Source organism: Manduca sexta, unplaced genomic scaffold, assembly GCF_014839805.1.
Source record: "Manduca sexta isolate Smith_Timp_Sample1 unplaced genomic scaffold, JHU_Msex_v1.0 HiC_scaffold_1189, whole genome shotgun sequence".
In the NCBI taxonomy this organism is placed as follows: domain Eukaryota; kingdom Metazoa; phylum Arthropoda; class Insecta; order Lepidoptera; family Sphingidae; genus Manduca; species Manduca sexta.
This window is the reverse complement of record NW_023592029.1, coordinates 981-22,790: the sequence shown is the minus strand read 5'-3', so window position 1 is coordinate 22,790 and position 21,810 is coordinate 981. Positions and strand designations below refer to the sequence as shown.

Here is a 21,810-nt window from a genome sequence, read left to right as displayed (position 1 = left end):
AGTATGATGGATTTAATTATTCCCTTTATTTCGTTTAGGTAGGTTACCTATTTAAATTGCAATACTTCTGTGTAATTTAGAGTTAAAATTCACCACCAACAGAGAAAAAAACACAAATCATATACCTAACTAATACATAACGATGATCACTTTTGGCACTTAAGTATGTCTTCTACATCTAACACTAATTGTTCTAGAGCCGCAGTATTATTCATTACACTATATTATGTCATATATATAGGTCCTCGTATAAAATTGTCTTGTTTTCACCATTTCTTAAAAGCGAACGTTTGAGGAATTTTCAAGAGAAATAGGCATTACTACCCACTTTTCATATCATAACTAACTGTAATTTCTAAAGTTGATACACACTAATTGACACTTGATTTTTTTATTTACCTATTAGATTACAATGTAAACGAGTACCTACACATATTCCAGCTGACACGCATAACGCACATGCCCTTGCCAATTTTGAACAAATGTACTTAGACTTGTTACACCACCTGGACTTCAGCCAATGGCCACACGTTAGTGTAATTTCTCTTTAGTGTTCACACTTCCGCTGACAAATCTTAGAATTAGTACTAATATTATTCTTAGTATCACAGCTAGTATTATAATAATTACAATAAAAGTTGCAGCAACATCGAGCAATAAATATTGGTGTAAAGGCAGATCTCTGGCGTGGGAGTGCAGCGGTGCTTGACGTCCCCATCTTATAACTCTTTCTGTCCAATACACAGCTGTGTCTAAAGGATCAGCTTGTCTATCCTTCCAAATTTTCGAAGCCCGACGTGCAGTCAAACGCATTCTGCAAAAACACGTGATATGAATACAAAAATATTTTCGGTTCGTTGGTTCGTAAAAAAATAATTTCAATAACAATACAAGGATTATTTCGCATTTAAATTAATCTGAATGTATCTAAATTCTATCAATATAGGTCAGTGTCGAGGAACACAACATTCGGAATGTTTTTTTAATTTAAGAATGACCGTTGCAGTAAATGTATTTAACCTGTTCATGGGTAAGTAGATATACCTATAGCGTAACATTTGTGTAGGCGGTTAATCTGGTAGAGCTTACTTGAAATTATCTCATCAAACAGTTTCCTCAGGGTTTTCTGATCTTATTACTTTACACCCACACCGTCACACGTTTGGTTTCGAGACGTTCTGAACGCGGTACCTATTCTGTTTATTATGCAACAATAAAGTCTGGACACTGGATAGCCATACATAAGGAATAATAATCTTGCATCTTGCATGGCAGGTATCGACGAGTCAGAAAATGTCGTTTACGAGGTTACAACATTAGATTTTTTAATCTACTTTGGCTAATTGTCAATTTTCAGAAAAGTATTTTACAATTTATCAATTTTTATTTTATACCCAGTACAGTTTTACAGTCATTAAATACATTTAATATCCTATTAAAACGGTCGGACACGTGACATTTTGTGCTGTGACGTCATATTTATGCGTGACGCCTGACGCTTTGAAATGTAAGATTTTTTCAAATTGTGAACATACTATTCATTCTTCATTAAAATTCGAAAAAATGATAACGTACAGATGGTTTACCGTGTCTATGTGTGGAAGTATAATTATTAGGTAAATATTCTGAAAAATTGTTTAGGTATATATGTTTATAAATGTCAACAACATTGAAAGAAGTAGGTACAGTACCTTTAGGTAACTCGAGACTCAATCTGTTAAATTTTTAATTTTGCAAAGACCACTTCGATGTTAATATCCCGAAATTAATATAATCTCCGATTACTGTGAGGTAAATTAAATTTAACATTTTATAAGTACTTTTTTTAGATATCTAACTTACACTGACTTATTATTATTTAATGTGTCACACTTTACAGATGCATAATAATCCAAAATATAATTATGTTTAATACAGTAGAGGTAATGGATGTTACCGGCGATTTAAAAGTGAAGTGAAACTTATTTATTAACCAACAAAATTTGTGTCAACAGAATAAAACGCAGTGACTTTCGCGGTTATACTTTTACAGGGAAATATATCCATTCCGAAACGTAAAGTAATTTCTGACCATGTATGAATGTACTTGTGCTGATTTGTACCATGAGCTTTTATGCTTTTATATGCCCAGGCTCCATTTCGTGAAATCTCTTATAAACCCAAATCGGAGTTTTTTTTACTTAATTATTACTGTTTACTTTCAGCTGAAGGTAGGATAAAATATAATAGAGATCGAAGAACATTATATTACGATATTATTAAGGACTATGACAAAATTGTTATGACTTTACACGACGCTCAATAATGGCCGCCTACGATTGGGTTCTTGTACTTAAAAAAGTTTGTATACATATTTACTTAATTTTTAATTACCTATAATCTACCATTAATAATATATTTAAAATTTTATTGTAACAATTGCCAAGTAGCCAATTGAATAATACGACCTTTAAGACGACAAATAACTTTGTCATTTCCGCATCATGTCTCTTGTGTGCAGATCGGTTCTTATGTAAAGTAAGTACCTATTATACTCGTAAGAGTAGCGAGATGTGTATGTCAGTGTCGCATTAAAAGAGCGTATAATCTCGTTTCAATGAAACCGTGAACAATCTCTTATCTATAATTCCTGGCGGAATAGGAAATACTCAAGCAGGTGAATCTTTAACTTCACGTAAAAATATATCTATTAAATACAGCGAATATTAAAAAAAATCTTTCAGGTCGTCTCGATAATATATTATTTTCATTTTTCATTTCATTTGCGAAATAAAAAACAATACGGTGGAAAGTAGGTTGGTAATGACAATTGATTTGTAATGCAGCATCTTGGGTTTTTTTGACCGTCACCGCGTCCGTCTTCCGTCACAACAAATGGTTAGGAGGCGAGCTAATAGCCATATCGTGCACCGATTCTAGACTCCAGGTTGATATTGACTACACAAACCCCATTTCACTTTGCCTGACATAGAATTCGAATCCAGGTCCTTAGAGCAGTGTCGTACCGCTCATGCCATAGGACTACGTTAGCCAGGTAGTACCATCAGACCTAATCTATCTTTAAATTAAAGGTATCAATAACATCAGCTACCTGTTTACTTAATTGAAGCTTATTCTTCCACGCATTTGTTCATCATGATGACTCTTTATTAGCGTACAATTAGGTGCAAGTATACATGGGTACAATAGTGACATAGTTAAAATGAAAACGAAAAAAATCTGATAGAATACCATGCAATATGTAGGAACCCAAGTATTGGATCTTCAACTAAGTTTAATCGAAATATACGACAAACAGTTACATAATTTTCCTAAATTACAGCCACGCGTATTCTTAATAATGAAGTACCCTGCCTATCATTTGTTATAATTAACTCATACTTCGTCATCCAGTTTATACATCGTGACACTGCTGGTTGATAGATTGAACTGCATGCGTATATCACGCCTAGATAACATAACTAGGAAGCAAGAGAAAATTGTTGTTGGTACTTTAGAAGTGGAGGTCAGGGTTTTATTGATTCGCTGTTATGGCGATGTTCCAAATAGGTACGTTACAATGCTCTTGACGAGAGCATGTGATATGTGGACCGTGGAATTCGTATATTTATGGATTCTACATTATTTTAGCGCCGGCTTGTTTAGTGGGTAGATACTTTATAACCTTACAATTTTCACTCACGATTGTTCAAATGTTATATAACATTAATCATACTCTTTGGATTGAACAGAGAGCTAATTACCATTTTAACTCCCCCATCGTATGATTATAATATCATAAATAATTTCATTGAGTCAACTATAGATTTCCAGGATTTATTTTGTTATGATCTAAGTTTAGGTGCAATACGACGCGACATATATCAGTAGTGCGATGAATAAACATTATTTGAACGATCAATATAACTTACTCAGCACTAAGCACGTCTTGAAGGCCTTCTAACAGCGATTTCTCCGTGAGTTCTATGTAAGGTATCACTTTCGCGAAACCGACGGCGGCTGCTGAAGCTCCGTTGTAAGGCTGGTCTCCGAAGAAAGGCACCACCAGCATTGGCTTCCCAGCTGATATAGCCTCCGTCATGCCCAGGAGACCACCGTGGCCGATAAACGCGATGACTTTAGGATGTTCTGCGGAAAGCAATGAAACAATAAATTAGTACTCATTATTGGTTTAAGTCCCAACCTAGACCCAGTAGCGGCCTTTATTTGCAAGGCTCTAGGGGACAGATCTCTGTGAGGCTTTTTTGTCCTATTACCGAGGGAGTTTAATGTTTTTTCTTTGCGTCCCGTGCAATCGAAAGGCCCTAGGCGGTTGCCTTAGTCGCGATCCGCTATAGCAGCCACTGCATGTTTTTAGTGCCATAATAGAATTCCAGATTTAATAATGTTACCGGTTTAGAAAATAGTTATATCTAGTAGTGATAATAAACTACCTTAACATCCTCGGTGGACAGTGGACACTACACGAATCTGGAATATGCCAGAATGAAACCCCAAAGTAGGTACGCCTATGGGTAAATTATAATTAGAAATGATATGATGTCTTCTTGTAATACGTTTTCATTGGAATTAAGTTTAAATATAATTATTTTCTAATATTATATCATGAAGAGACGTCACTGCTTATTTCTGCTAATTGTAGATAGACGTCATACAAAAGATTCGTGATTTATTTTATGTTAATCAATGATTACGTCATGGTGTGAATCCATCGATTAGGTATAATTAAAGTATGCAAGCGTTTCAGCTGTCTGTTGTGATTTTATTTACGTTTAATATTATCTTACGCATTTCACTTATTGCTAAATTAGATCTCGTCTTTATAACTTGGTGAATATTTGACTGCCTTGGTGGCATAGTTGTGCTGCGTGCGCGATGCGGTAGCGCTCTGAGGTCCTGGGTTCGAATACCGGCGATAGGCTCTCTAGACCCTATCACTTTATGGGACTGGGACGAAGGACCAGTAGGTGCCCTGGTTGCGCCTCTGCATACCCTGTCGGGGATAAATGCGTGTTGATGTGTGTGTGTGTGAATTTTTGAGTGTGGCTTTAAACTCGAGAAACAGTGGACTTGAAATCTATAAGGTCTTGTTTATTTATCGATGACCAGTAACGAAACAAAATGCCTATGCCATTGAGTCGGATTATCTTATCACTGCATTCTTGACACCATTTCGTTAATATTTTTGGTCGGTTGTGATTTCACTAGACATTATCTTACTACACACGCAGATATGCTTTGTAATGTTTGTTTTATCTAAAATAGCCGCGTGGCATTATCTAGGGCCATAACCATATTATTCAGAATAGCAAATACACCATAGGTATATGAGATTTAAAAAAAACAATGAAACTTTGGCGATAAGTAGGTCCCTTAATTGATAATGTGTATTACGATAAATAAAGCCATTTTATTTTCTTTTAATTTAAACTTCTATGAGATAATATTATATACCTGCCAAATAATGTGTGTACCTATAATGTTGACTTCTTGATTCCGAAACTAGTTTTAATACTATCTAACTATACATTAAAAATAATATTTGTTTACTGTTGACTATTTAGACAAGATAAATAAAGTTAAAAGGATAAGAATAGGAACCTATCTACGAATCAATGGCATAAATTGATTAATCACGATAAAGTTTCTGTGTGATAGTTAGAAAAATAAACTGACCATTTATTTTCGCTATTCCAAGATCGGGTGACCGGGTTCGTTAATAATTATAATTGATTTCAGCTGTGAGTAAGATATTATTAATTTATTACTTCTTAAAATTATAATGTTTATGTTCTTCGCATAATCTTATAGGTACCTCTAAACTGGTGTTACTAACTAATACTTAAACATTAAGCATGAACTTACGTAACAACTCATACTGAGGCAACCATCGGACCCTCAGGATATTGCCAGTGATGGTCCCTTCTTCGCCGCTATCCTCGTACTTCCATATAACTCTCTGTTTTATTTTCGACAGAGTGCGCACAATCATTTCTTCCTTATGTTTCGGTATGGTGGCAGTTTTAATCAACGATCCGAAGCTCAGGAGCACGACGCCGTGTTCTGATTCATTCATGAATCTTTCGATGTACTGAAACAAGACGAAATATTACTAACAGATATATATTTTTTTCTATTTACACCACCTTTATTTTGTTTGGTTTAGCGGCTTCAAAAACTGAGAGATCTTAGATCGTTTTCACATTGGATTTCTAATGGATATAGCTTTGAACTCATCAATGTTTTGCGCTGGTTCATGTCTTATCGATCCAAGGTGCATCATCACATCGCTATAATTGAATATTATGTTTATCAAAAAATAGTGTTATGTTAGAGCTAATAAAAAAAAATCCAGGCAAGGGCTTTTGGTACAGCGATATGGTACAAAAATCAAATAAATAACTATGATTATACGATCTAAGTACTTATTTATTCTAGACGAAGGTATTTTTACCTATATTATTTAATATATAATTCGTTGGTATAAATCTACTTTCTTTTGATCAACTTCAAAAAGGGAGGAGGTTTTCAATTCGACGTGTGTTCTTTTTGTATTTTTTTTTTATGTTTATTACCTTAGAACTTAATAATTTATTGTTCGATTTGGAAATGTAATTTTTTTAATGTTATGGTAGTTGTAATTCAAATTAAAAGTATTAAGTTAGAGAGCCACTACTTAATACTTTTACACTATCACATTTTGCAGACAATCTGTATTTATTTAAGTTGTTGTTTTTAATTCCTCTGTAAGTCAAACCACAAAGGAGTAATTAGAGGCTCATAAGGATGAATGTATGGATGGTTATTTCTAGGCGCCTTCATGTGTTCTACCTTGATATTAAGGTATATTTGCTTTTATGCGTATTGTTGAGCTCAAAACTCTCAAGACAAATATCTTGGTACAATCAACACCAAACTATAAATTTCTCAAAAACATCTAAAATCTCAAATGTCTCAAAAATCTAATAACAGAATGGTACTATTATATTTTATGTGATACTGTTTTGTTATAAATGCCAGTTCGTTAATATCTTCCTTTGTTCTGTAGAGCTGCTCAATTATTTATTTATTATTTTCAACGTAATATACATTTTGCATGCATCTCACGCGTGTTCTCTGAGGAGTGAGGACATTGTACTGGAATCAGTCAAGATCATTTTAACCCACGTAGGAGAACTTTGATCTTTGATCTATTATATTAGTAGCAATTGATGTAATCTTTTGTGGCAATGAGGTATATTTATAGATCAGTCTGTTTGTACGCTACACGTAGGTAGTAATAAGGACACGTTGCATAAACGTTTTAAACTACCAATATAATAATATCAGCCCTGTATTATATACTTGCTCCCTGCTGAGCACGGGCCTCCTCTACTACTGACAGGGATTAGGCCTTAGTCCACCACGCTGGCCTAGTGCGGATTGGTAGACTTCACACTCCTTCGAAATTCTTATAGAGAACTTCTCGGATGTGCAGGTTTCCTCACGATGTTTTCCTTCACCGTTAAAGCGAACGATAAATTCACAAAGAATACACACGTGATTTTTTAGAAAAGTCAAAGGTGTGTGCCCTTGGGATTTGAACCTGCGGACATTCGTCTTGGCAGACCGTTCCACACCCAACTAGGCTATCGCCGCTTTTTACTAATAATAATTCGAAAACATTAGACTAAATGCCTTCGGATCTAGTAAATACTACAATAACTTCTCTTTAGACTCAGCATAGTTGAAGATGAATCTAAGATAATGTAGCTTTAATACCAATGACGAAACCTCCAGTGTAATCAGGAAACTTGTAGGTTTATTGTAGCTTTGTACCTATGCCCTCAGCTTGCTAAGAGTATGATTCACTTAGCACCAAGATAAATCTCTTGGCAAATAGTCAAAAAGTAACCATTTACCTACGATAACGAATGATCATTATTGTAGATATAAAATTGCAAATATCAAAAATTAAGTGATAGTCTTAAGTGTAGCGTTTTGTATTTTTAATGAGTTTCCAAAAAATCCTCCCTCTTTCTTTTCCTAATAATTTCTCTTACAGTAGGGTTCAGTGGCGAAGGGTCCATAAAACTCGTTTCCTGACGGCTTCTCTTTCGTAATTTATATAAAATACGGTTTGCATATCATTCTGATGATCACTAGGATCATGCAAACCGTATTTATGCTATTTAAGTATAGTACCTTAATGATATGTCGGGTCCCTTTCGAAAAAAATACCCTTCACCACTGGTAGGGTTGTTTGTCAATCGGCTGACTGCTTGGTAAGAGGCAATAAAAACAACTGCTAGGAATCAATAAAACTTACAAATATGTAGTACGTACTTACATAAATATTTTGTTAATACTTGGTGACATATTGATATTTCTTATCTATAGACGTAAACAAATATTAATTGGCAATACGATACGCGTGTGCGCAGTGGATTTGTAGTAGAGCGACGACCGATGAAAAGATAGGCGTCTGGCAGTAATGAGGACAAAAAATTAAGCCCACCAGATGTCGCTTGAACTGTAGTCACTAGTTATCTAGTGGGCTAACAACTATGATTTCATTGGGTGCTATAAGTTATTGTCATTAATCATAATCGAATTATATGTGGTGGTGATTAGAGAAGACAAGAATATGAACAATGAAATTCATAAGAAATAAACGGTAGAGAAGGCACGAGTCAGATTATAGGTAATAATATAATTTATAATACGATAATTACATTTTTGATGAGTAATTGTATACAAAAAAACATTAATCGTAATTTAAGGTACGGGACGTCATGTTATCATGAAAACTATATAACCGTTATGAAACAAGTTGTCAACATATTTTGTAATTTTCCCACGAAAATAAAAGATAATACATCTAGGTCATATTTCTTCATATTTATAATGTAAAAGCGTAGGTAAGAACTAATTTAAATCATTATTGGTTCACATTAAAAATAATTCATCTTACAAAAGGTTTATTATCACCGATAGGTACAGTACTTATATGTATTACGTACTACATTTGGCGTTCCGAACATTTACTGTGTTAAACTGAATTGAATTGTTATGCATTCAAACTGATTTTAGTATGGTGTCAATATTAATGATTGTGGCTGTGTACAGATGCGGTCATAATATAAAACCGCTAGTCTAAGTGCAAACTTGGATGTGAATAAAAAATATTAGTGAAATAAGTAAAATTACTTCTTATGTGAACGAATAGATTATGACAGTGACGTTTTAGTTCAGATTTTGAACAAATAGTTTATATGGACGTTCGTGTCTATACATATAATATACCTCAATGTTTATTGTCATTTTATCCACCTGCTTCGGCAAGCCCGGCCGGCGCCAAATAAACAAGCGGTGTATTATTTTTTTGGACGACAATAATTTCATGAGATCGCAGGTATCACGATATTAAAATAACGGTGGGTTTAAATCTCAGAAATCGGTACGATCGACATAAGGCCCTACGTCTCATATTTTATCAAAATATTTTATTTTACGATTATTTGAGACAGTAGGTAGTCGATACCCACCAATAATAATTTATAAATTATCTATACCTAAAATATTTTAATTTGTAAAACGTCACTGATCTATATTCTATACTATGTATAAAGAGGAACTGTGTAGGTTTGTAGGGGCTAATCTCTGGAACTAAATCGATTTTGAAAATTATTACATTAACAGGAAGCTACATTACATTACAAAAAATCAAAATTTGCTTAGAAGTCTTTGAGATTAGCGCGATCAAAAAAACAAACTTTTCAGTTTTATATATTAGTATAGATGCTAGTTCCATTATGTATCTACGTTGAGAGCTAGTAAGATTCTGTGTTTCTATTGTGGGTATCGTTCTTTTGTACATGACATGTTTGTTCCTTGATCGTTCAGAGGAGATTTGCATGAGCGCGGACGGTCGTAAATTATATTCGAAATGTTTTCTGCCTAAATGTATACAACAGGCGTGGAAACTGATGAAGCGTCACCATTGTGTGTTGAAATGTCACCATTGTTGGAGTGTTCACTGATGTATTCAATTAGAACAGTACGCCAAAATGGTAATAAGAATTGTACCTGAATAAATCAAGAACATTTCAACACAATAAAGTGAATTAAATATGAAATTTATAATAACAGAAAAAAAAAAACTATAAAAATATTTTGGAAAACGTAAAACAAGATAAATAAATTACAAGTGTAGCAAAATTTTGCTAGCGCTTTTATTTTTGAGCTGTTTTTTTCGCTCGATTCTGTAGACGAGCTCGCTTGACCGCAAACTTGGTCATTATCTGTATATTTTCACAACACTCCAGGATCTATGCCCGGACAACGCTGGCACTGCCCTAAATAAGGCCCTGTCCTCACCCGAAGCATCACTTGTGCGCTCGGTTTTCACACCGAATGCACACTTATGCACGGAGGGACATGTGCCGCGGTCCAAGGCACACAGTTGGGTGTGTATACCTCTTATTGATAACTACACATTTAGGCCTATGAGGAGTTGCAAACATTTCCTCTCATTCTTCCCTCCGCCTATCCTAAAAGGGTGCCTATCTTTCCTATACTTCCCTCCCCCGGGTCCCTGCAGTCGCTAAGGCAGGGAATGCCAGTATCCCATTCGCAGGTTTCCCCCGATGTTGACTGCACAGACGCTTCCTTACAAAAAAGGCACTATTCCCATAACAAAACAAAAATATTAATAAGGTGTGACATCACTCACAACAAATTAAAAAATAGATCAATATGCTGCAGTATAAAGGCTTGTTTAGTGATAATAGTCGTCATGCATGCGTTGTTGCTTGCCGGTGTTTGTTTTCGTGGTTAGATTTAGTACGTTACATAGGATAGGGTTCCGTTAATGTTACATGAGCTTGCAGACTAACGTTAGGCATTGCGGTACACCAATATGTTTGATAAAGCGAACACAGATAATATTATGAATGAAATATTTATGACAAAATTTAATATAATGCACATAATGTTATGTAGTTATTTTTATACAAAACTAGCGACCCGCCCCGGCTTCGCACGGGTGCAATGCTGATACTAAATACACTACAGAAAAATTGTGAACGTAGTATATAAAAACATAGCGGCCCGCTCTGGCTTCGCACGGGTATAACATAACAAAATAACAGTATTTCTCCACTATCTAATGGATGTTATTATACATATAAACCTTCCTCTTGAATCACTCTATCTATTAAAAAAAACCTCATCAAAATCCGTTGCGTAGTTTTAAAGATTTAAGCATACAAATGGACATAGGGACAGACGAAGCGACTTTGTTTTATACTATGTAGTGATAAGTTCCTATTGGTGCATAGAGATGTCTGAGCATAATCGTTTTATGGTTGCTGGATAGAGAGCGATGGTGGCAAAACAATTAATTTCTTTAAAAAAAGACTAGCGCAATCAATGTAAGTATAATTCAATAAAACCAACTTTGAACTCAAACCCGATTTCATTCTACGAATCACTGATTTCCATTTTAAACACAATACGTTTTAATTCCACAATACAAAAGGTATTGTGACTGAATAAAGGTCACATAAACCATTCCCGGCGATATAAATTGTCTCCAAGTTTTATTTAATTTCTCAGCTTTACAGCTGCCTGTTTAGCAAACGAGGCAGTACGTCACTTGCTGCTTATTTACACGGCCCATAAACACCTACAATACCAGAAAAATCATGGTTGCAGTGACAGTAAAGTATGGGATCAGAGGAGGAGCGTGTTACGGTCTCTGGATATCTCACTCATCATACAGAACGTAAAAGCAAGCTATCATTTCACGCTTCTTTTCTGTGAACATGTGTACCCCTTTCGTGCTGGGCCTTTATACTGTAGACACAATAAATGTCCACAGCGTGCGCTACCACATTTATAAACACAATATCACGCTTTTCACTTTCTAAGGGGAAGGTAGAGGTGCATCGTGTAACTAGAGTACTACTTTGCGCTGTGTGTACTGTCCTATGATATACTTAAAAAGGGTCGAGCCTATCGGGCTACCATCTTTATATTTTGAACTTATTTCTTCATGCTCCTAAATATACACATATTATCCTTATTGGCGCGTGTCGGGGTAAGTGGCAGCGGTTAGTTTTCTCGGTCATTGGACTATAGTTAACTATGTTTATACGTAATTACACTAGCCGACTCTTAGGGCTTCTAAACTCGGATTCCTCGGCATACATCAAATTAGAAATCTTAGCGAAAGTATCGACTTTCTTGTATTTATAGTCACGGTCTGTAGAAAACATTTCTGCACCAAAGAGTACGGCTATACGTTCTATAACGTATCTATTTATAGCTATACCCACTAAGTGATCAAGTTAAAACAGCGACAATTTTATGTAAAGTACATGAAACAAGTTATAAAATTAACTTATATTTCTACCTTTGTTAATGGACTTTTACAGTTAACAGATAACTTTAAAAGAACTCTGTGTACTTAATTTGGCAAGCGATTTTATTGAGCACAAAATACGAGCGTAATCTTGGTTAACGGCTTCGTTATATTATGTATGGTGCACTAATTTCTGAAAGCTGAACAGTGTCTGATTATTTTTAGGACTATACAAAAAATATGTAGAAACCATTCTTGAAAAAAGGACATTTATAGAATATTAACTTTTGCCCACGGCTTCGCCCGCGTGAAAATGTTTTTCCGCTATAAAAGTCCTGCTTTATATATTTTAAATTCTTCAGCTATATATACATTTATATATAATATACATTTATATATTTATAAGTACCTATTACCTAAATTTATGTATAAATATAAATGTACTAGGTAGTACTTATAAATGCGAAAGTTTGAACAAATGTATTGATTTTTGTTATAAGTAGACGCAGGAACAATCGAATGGATTTGGATGGAATTTGAGAAATGGATAGGCCGTGTCCTGTACAGAAGCATGGGTAATTTTGACCGGATCATTTGCTTCCATGGGAAAGAATAGTTTTATTTGGATGTCATTAAATAGGTATCATTCAAGGCCCCTTCCCGAGCAAACGGCTTTTAGTAATTCGTTCCATTTTGGTGGCGCGCGAGTTACGGACGGGAATATGCAGACTTACAAATAATCCCTTTAAATAATTAATTTTAGGTGTTTTCAATATTTTATACAGAGTGTTGCTTGCAAATTAAAATAGTGTGTACCTACCTATGTTACGAGGAGATGCACGGAATCAACAATTTTAGTGGCATTTTCATTATGAAATTTTCAAACCAGTTTCCAAATCTATACAAATCAAATAACACATCAAAACACTATACAAATCTTAAACAACCAAAATAAAGGTAACATATTGCGGACACAATATATATTTTTTTATTTTATTAATTTCGAATAGATACTTAGCTACTAAAATACGGTTAGCCCCCCATTTTACTATGGATAGAGTCTCAATCGTAAGCATTCCTTTCTTCTACTAGTAAACATTGAATTAGTAAAATTTATTGATCAATTACCATTAGATCCGATTAGTCTGTTCTAGTTTTTATCACATTATTTCATTATAAATATTACTAACCGGCCAATATTAACCAAAGCAGTATTGTCGCCTTGCAAACCTTTCGTAAGCAATAGAAACTGTAAAAATAGAAAACAACACTTGCGTTACACCATACGTATCTACTAGTAGGTAATAAAGAATAGACAATAGTACAATTAAGTAAGTATAATATTGTGATACATACTTTTCGAAAACAATAAGTTAAATCTAAGTCCATTTTGAAAATATTTTTCCTTTGTATCATTTAATATTAATGATTTTACTTTTATAATACCCAGCTTAAAACAGAAAATCAATTGTTGAAATAATTGAAATCATGGAACCATCGTCCAATCATTAGTCATGAATATACTGGAATATACTTACATTCTTGAGTGTTACGTCACAGTGGTGTTAAATCTATGGATGTAGAACAATACGTTTCAGTCCGTCATTTGTGTTTACAAAGAAAATTCAATAGCGTGTAGTTAATGGTTATTTAAATAATGTTATAGTCCATAAAGCTGTCCACGTGCACATTTTTACATTCATTTTTAATAGTGTAGATTTTAAAGCAGATTTATGTTCACTATTTAAATATATTGTACTGTGGCTAATCTATCGCTAATGAAGATAATATTATAATTAAATAAAAAAAGAATACGGTATTGGAATAATATTAAATTCAATTTATCTGTTTCTGATTTTTTGGCTACCTATAAACTAACTGAGACAATACGCGCTGCTGCCAGGTTTCTTTGATAAAATGTTTTTATTATATTTCAAATCATAGCTGTTTGTAGCATATTGACCTACTCGTATCTATGTGGATAATTATAACAATGTTTACACATTATCGTTGGTTGCCCGATTAGTGATATGTTTTCTAAGCACGCTGTGATCGCATGGAAATTGGCGTTTTGTGACTAACGACGATCTCAAGCAAGTGAGACGCAAATCGTAAAGTAAAAATGCGTTTTATTAATTATGAGTAACTGAAAATGGTAAAACTTAATTAAATTGTACGATTGAAGCCGTCATTTCAACCTATCTACGAACTTCTGGACATAAAATCTGGAACAGTGTCTGTTCTAATACACCGCAACTCGAATTACAGTTTCGCCAAACGAATGTCTGACTCGCATTGTATATTTTTACAAAACAATACAACCAACAATATAACAGTTCGCGTGAAACTGGACCAACTCTGATTACACTCGGTGTACGATAAGTATGTGTGATTTTATAACTTTCTTTAACAAAAAAAATTCTCGACGTGAAAAACCAATACAGACTCTCGAGAGTGGTATTTGTTTAGGAGAATTATTAATATTGTTGTAGGTAAGCGGTTAATCTAACTTGAGCTATGATTTGAGAACAATTAATAACTCTGGTTGATCACAATTTATATGCAAAATATATTAAATTTATTCATGCTCTCCAGAGTAGCCTGGGTGAGAGCCATGCTACCTAAAATTATATATAAATTTCATTCCAGAGATTTAAAAGCAATTTTAAATTATTCTCGTAGTAAAAGATTTTTTTGGTAAGTATTCATGTTTTGTTTTAAAGCGGATGGATAGGTCATATGTATCATTAGAACGGTCAGTTATCATAATATTGACTTTAAAATAGTTTATACGTACGTGTGGTATAGGCTTCCTGGTGTGATCTAAATGCATTCCTCCCACTTCTATAACGCCTGGTAGTAACGGTTTGACACCATACAAACTATGATACACATTAACCAACACTGCTGACACGTTCTTCGATAGGTCTTGAAGGTCAGGGATCTTCTTTCCAAAATGTTTCTCAATTATTTCTTTCTCCTTCAACTGTATCATATAACGGAACCACAATTTGTAATATATGTTCAGGAATGTGTTCTCAAGTCTCTGGAAAAAGGACATGGGATTTGCAAAATCAGAACTGACGATAGGCACATAGGACGGGTTGTCGCTGAGACCCAAACGACCTGAAGTCCACTGCATTAATCCACATGAAGATAAATATATAAATGGTGCTTTTTGGCCATACACGTGAGCCAGCCCAAGCATACAGTCACTATTAAAGTTCTCCATTATTATTAGATCGTATTCTTTCTTCAAAGCGTCCGCCAAAGGTTGGAAGTTAACCAACTTCGAACACACGCTTAGCGCCATATCAGCCAGCGGTTGAAATTCGGTAATTTGCTTGACTATTTTTCCAATCCCATCATACGAAGTAATTTGCTGGGGTGCTCGTAAATCGATAAATCAATCACTTCCAAGCCCAAATGTGCGAGGCCTTGCAGGCTGACATCGGTGTAGTTTGCCGGTGCGTTTTAATGGGGAAGAACGAGACCACAGTTACATGATGACCTCTTTCTGCGAGTCTTCGTAGTAAAGGTTCGAACACCATTTGATGACTTTTGCCCGTGTGGGGAAAAAGGCTTAAAATACGCGCAGAATGAACATCGTGGGTAAGCGCGAGAAGTGCGGGTAACACGAGTAGTAAGCGCATTGCGACGCTGCGGGCTCGGTCGGGTCTGCCGGAGCACTGTGCGGCGGCCGCGAGTGTCGACTGACAGCAGTTCCGCGCGAAACGTCTTAGAAGCACAGTTTATTTTCAGCGTCATGTTACGCGACGAATGTGTGGAGATAGGGCAAATGTCCATTCATATTGAAAGGGTCGTGATAAATACTCAGTAGTTAGTAATATATTTGATATGCTAAGCATTTATGAAATAGTAACGATTGTAGGATTAAGAAAGTCTTTAAATGCATTCGAATTTATTTTTGATGTTAAGATCTACACAGGCAATCAAATTTTTACTCGATAATATTAAATTGTTTTTATTTAGAGTTGTAAAGTAGCTGTTAATGATTTAAGACGGTGTCTTCAGCAAAAGGGCGTAATGGTAGTATTTATAGAAGCTTACTCTGGGATTTTTATTAATTTATACTTATTAATTTAAAAGAATTAACATAAAGCTTATTTATGCAAAATGTCATCTTTACTTTGGTTGTTTACGTTTTTTTCTAATGTGGATATTGTTGCGTTATTTTCACAATGACTACCCTACTCATAATTTTAATCCCGTGCATCTAAAATCTAAATCATACCTATTAGTATAGCAAAATTAACTCTATTAGATAGACAATTTCAGAAAAGGGAATGTTTAGGTAGTTTAAAGGTCTCAAAATTTACTTTTTTATGGTTATTATACGTAAATCTTTGCATATATCCATCCGTTACTCACGCGGGCATTGCCAAGTATGAAACTAATTTGCTCAAGGCCGTTCACTAGGGAAGATGCCTTAATTTTGTTCGTTTTCCTTGTGCGCGAGTTACTTATTTATCTTTGCTAGATAATTTATAATATTTAAAAATATAATTATTGTATCTACATTACTTACGGATCTAAATGTATCTTGTCCTACATTAGATATGTAGTACCTACTTATCTGTTGTACACTATCTAGAAGGCAACTAAGCACATTTCAACTAAAAGACTTTTATTTTAGTTCATTTTCATGAAACTTTTGATCTTACAGATCACTTTGATGCATCAAAGGTTTTGTGATGCATCAAAAGTGATCTGATACCTCAGCACTAGCTAGATCTACAAATGAATACACAAGTAGGTATATGACTTCCGATTTTTTTTTTAAATTAAGTTTTGCACACGACATGGTTTTGGAGTCATTGTCGTTTATACGGCTAAACTCAGAAAAGTCGATAAAAAACTTATTAAAGGCTTGACAATAAGGTCAACTTGACTCTAATGTACAGAATTTCTCCTCAAACTAATTCTATCAACTACCAGAAGTTTTTTTTTGTATCGGACCCGCAGACTATATATATATAGTTATAGAGGATTTTTGTGTCCGACGTTATTTAATTATGTTTTTATTTCAAAACTTTTAAACTACTTAAGTACTAATTTCTACATCATGGGCTACAATCATCATCTTCCCATGACCCACTCATTGCAACCAGTTTTTCAGCCCAAACACACTACATCTTTTGAAACTTGCCGAGGAGTTGGCTAATCCGCAGACTGTTTGATGGTGCAGCATCAGCCCAAGATTATCATGACGAAAATACCACCGAAGAAACAGTACACAAAATTTTAATTCAATTGGACCTGCAAAAGTTGCAAATGAGCGGGTAGTCTTCAAACGGAAGAGATCTTCATAAATTCTAATTAAGAACTACTTATTTCGATCATATCGGCTTTCAAACATAAAACCGCATGAAAATCGGTCCATTCAATTTGGGCTACGATGCAAAAACAGATTTATATTATAAAAAGTTAAAAAGTATGTAGTTAATTTTAAGTTTTTATTTAAATATTTTGAATAATAAAAATGATGGGGTCCGGTCGACAAGATTAATTAGAAAAAAATAAACTTTTTTATACAAAACATATTTTAAATGTACATACCTACATAGTTCATTCAAATGCTATTTTAATGCAAATTCTGTGGTGTTTGTGGATGCTGGCAAAATAATTCATAATCGAAGACCTGTTTTATTTCATTTAAATTACACTATATAGTTATTTTTTATAGATAGTAATAAAATACATTTGCGTTATTGTTTATGTGTAAATATTTAAAATATATTTAAAGTTATTGTTATGCTAATTACCTACGAAAATTTGTGTTACTCGTGCACTGGGTATAATTACTAAAACCCGCTCCACATACTTGTCAAAACTTCACGAGAACAGCCAAATACGAGTGAAGTGACCATAATATTATTCGTTAAGTCTCGCCTATGATCATGTGGTCTTCTTTGTGTCGGTATGAGTATCTTGCACCCGAATCAAAGGGCTCTAGAATTTGGTGTTTTTTTTTTTCAATTAACAAACAATTGTAATATACCATTATTCATTTTGTCTGCAATAACGTTGGTATCTACTTAATAGATGATAGGAACTATTTTGGGTTATAAATCGTATGTCGATATTAAATAATTGTATCGGGATCGAGTGACATAAAGAGGAACAAGAGAAAACGGCATAAAGAGCTATTATTGGTCACCAACCTTTTTGGTCACGAAAACAGATACCGGGTCATACAGTTGCGCTGAACCGGATCGCTGCAAGCGCAATTATTTAGGCTTTATTGCGAACGTCGGTTAACTGTACTTAAAACAATTTTTTTACGCGGCCATTCCGATCTGCAGTTTGGTACACTTTCTTTGAAGTAATAATTGTTTTGCTCGCTTTTACATCAACACCTACAGACATGTTTCGTAACCGAATCGCATGTAATTGGCTCACGAATGTTTCTATATTAAATTGTAGTGGAACGAAGCTAAGTATTACGGAATCTTTTGTAAAATTTCTTCTCATGTTTAGTTCACTACTTAGGTCAATTTTATTACATTACTAGATAGCTGGGTAAGTCTGTATTTATCTACAGTGAAGCTGGCCTAGTATTCATATTATACTTATTTATTATAATAATTTCACAGCCCTGCATTATATTCTGTCCAGTGCCCTACTGCTGGGCATGTGAGACTACTATAGAGAGAGTTTAGGCCATAGTCAACCCCGCTGCTCTCGTACGGGTTGGCAGGGTTCAAAAATCTTTGAAATTCTTATTAAGCACTTCTCAGGTCTGCAGGTTTCCTCACGGTGTTTTCTTTCACCGTTAGAGCAAGATAATTCACAAGGAATATACACATAACTTTTAGAAAGTCAGAGATGCATGCCTTTGGGTTTTAAATCTGCGGACCTTACGTCTCTGTAGACCTTCTCACTCCCAACTAGACTCGCCGCCATCCTTGCCTGCTATAAGTATACTTATTATATTTATTTATATACGCAAAACAATAAAGACAGCATTGCATTTAACAAAAGGTTCAAGATGTGGTCTATATTCAGAACATAAATGTGGTATTGACGTTGTTATTTGTTTATAGATCGTAACAATAGGCATGTGTGTATGGCTAAAGGTAAATGGTGATATTGTTAAAAGGCGGTCATTCTCTAAATATAGTAGCTATAAACTTTTGACACTCGTAAGCTGTTCTACGTCTTAGGAATAAATCTGACCACATTTCACGTATAAAAGCAGCCCTTTTCCCCTTATATATCATAATTTATAAATAGTGCGATATTTTGTAATTTCTTTTTTACAACTGGGCTATTTTTAGGGCCAATTTATATGGTTGCCATATATACTTATTTCACTAAATGGTAACTAACCTGAGCAACAAACCTGTAATAAATATGTATTATGCAAAAAGAGGAAATGAAGTATTGAATAATGAAACAAATCGTTACAAACTCAATAGCAATGTAGAATAACAATTAACCATTAATCGTTATTTGATCCTGCTGCCATCGTAATAAACATGGTCTTAGGTTTCTAATATATGTGAGAGTTCGCCTGGGTAAGTATCAACACAATGTGTGTTTCTGCATTGTGTAGTCATTGATGTATTCCATTGTAGCCAGTGTAACTACTGGACATAATAAGACCTGTCTGTGGCAATCGTAGCTAAGAGCTTGTTATCTCTGGTCTGGCCCTAAAATGTTTTTATTACATAGATTCGTTGTCCGAGCTCAATACTGGCAAGACGAAAGTAAGGTAATTGCCCGACTTAACAGCCAATGAGCGTGCGGCACTAACGTTGTTACGTAACTGTCGATGTATATATATCATTTTCTAACGAATGTGTGCTGCATATTTTTATTCCTTCTTCGACCCAATTGTTATGTAGGGCACTCCGTTATTTTATTTTTAAGCATGTTTATTTTTGTTTTAATATTTAATTTCCATTTTATTTTATTCCTTTTAATATATAAGTTATTTCGATTTTGTAGTGCTATCTGAACACAAATTGTATTCTCGTGGGCCGATTTCTTCGATACAGGCTTGCCTTAGTGAAGATATCGAAGGAAATAGTTCCTGTGAACTATTTCCTTCGATATCTTCACTAGGCAGATACATTGTGATCAGCAAAACATTATTATACTGTTTTAAGTTTAATCTCTTTTTATATGTAATGTTTTATGTGTTTTGCTGTAATAAACAATTTTTCATTTTCATTTTTTTTCAATTTGTAATTATATATACAGGTTACGAGAATATAGCAAATAGTGCGCCGTTTTTATGTGCCATTTTGTTAGTGTATGACGTGTTTATTTGTAAAACGTCATTGGGTCTGGCTCATGATTAACATTGACGCGTATCGCTTGCGCAGAGTACCTACCTGAAGAGCTGTCAATGCGTATTCTGGCACGCGCGGAGCACAACAGTGCAGCTGTCGAGGGGCTCGAAAATATTTTACGCCTGATAGCCACACAATAAGAATAACACAATACCTATATGAAAAACGTATTGCCTCAGCTGGGTATTGCACCATAGAACTTACCGATTAGAGCCTCTTATTCAATTAGTACAATGAGGTATACATGATATGAAATATATTACTCACATACTTATCTTTATATTTGCAAGAGTTTACACGTGGAATTATCCGCTTTCAACAGTACAAGATGAATCTTTATCAAAGAAAATTTATGATAACATTATCATGAATGTCTATTTCTATCTAATTGAATTTATTATCAGTGAGGTTTTTTACTATGTAAGACTTTAGAAAGACGGAGTGTTGCGAAATATTCTTGCATGAAAGTGTACCTGCACATACTTACAAAAATCCACCACCATGCGGTAACGCACTCCAATTTGCCGACTGTTATGGAAATAAATTGAAAATTGTCCACAACTTGCGAATCTTCTATGATGGACGATAAAATCTCTAACCCATTCAGGAAGAAAATAGCGAAGAAATATGTATCACTCTTCAGTTCTTTATTTTTAGGTTTACTTCACAAATCATGGCAAAATTAAAAGGTCGAAATGTGCGTGTTTCGGTTCCCAATTGAAAGACAAAGGTTTCTAACGATTTTCGCTTAAAATTGTCTTAGGTGGTAGTAGAATTGAAGCCGCGATAATATGGTATAAATCAGAGGTTCATTTTTTTCTCATTGACCACTTTAAAAATTTTGGTACCGGCGGACCTTTTATTTTTGATGTCGAAAGAGAAAGTGCGTTACTACTACCGCCCAGCCACCGCGGGGGGTGTCTAGACAGTTTATGGCAGGGTCACCGTGCCTTACGACCCTAATATTAAACGCCTATATTGATAGGTGAAGTCAAGCCAACTTTTTAGTACTTTACTATTAAACCATATAATTCCTGGACCCCCACTTACGAATTGTGAACCCCCATTTTTTGATTACGCCAACGCAGACTCCCGTCAAGTTTCAATGGTATAAATAGTCTTCTAAAATACAAAAAAAAAACC

The 21,810-nt window shown here is 34.6% G+C and overlaps 1 pseudogene; it reads right to left on the bottom strand.

The window, feature by feature from the left end:
- Window positions 1-546: 546 nt before the first annotated feature.
- LOC115443041 lies at window positions 547-16,098 on the bottom strand (annotated as a pseudogene).
- Between the last annotated feature and the right edge of the window lie 5,712 nt (window positions 16,099-21,810).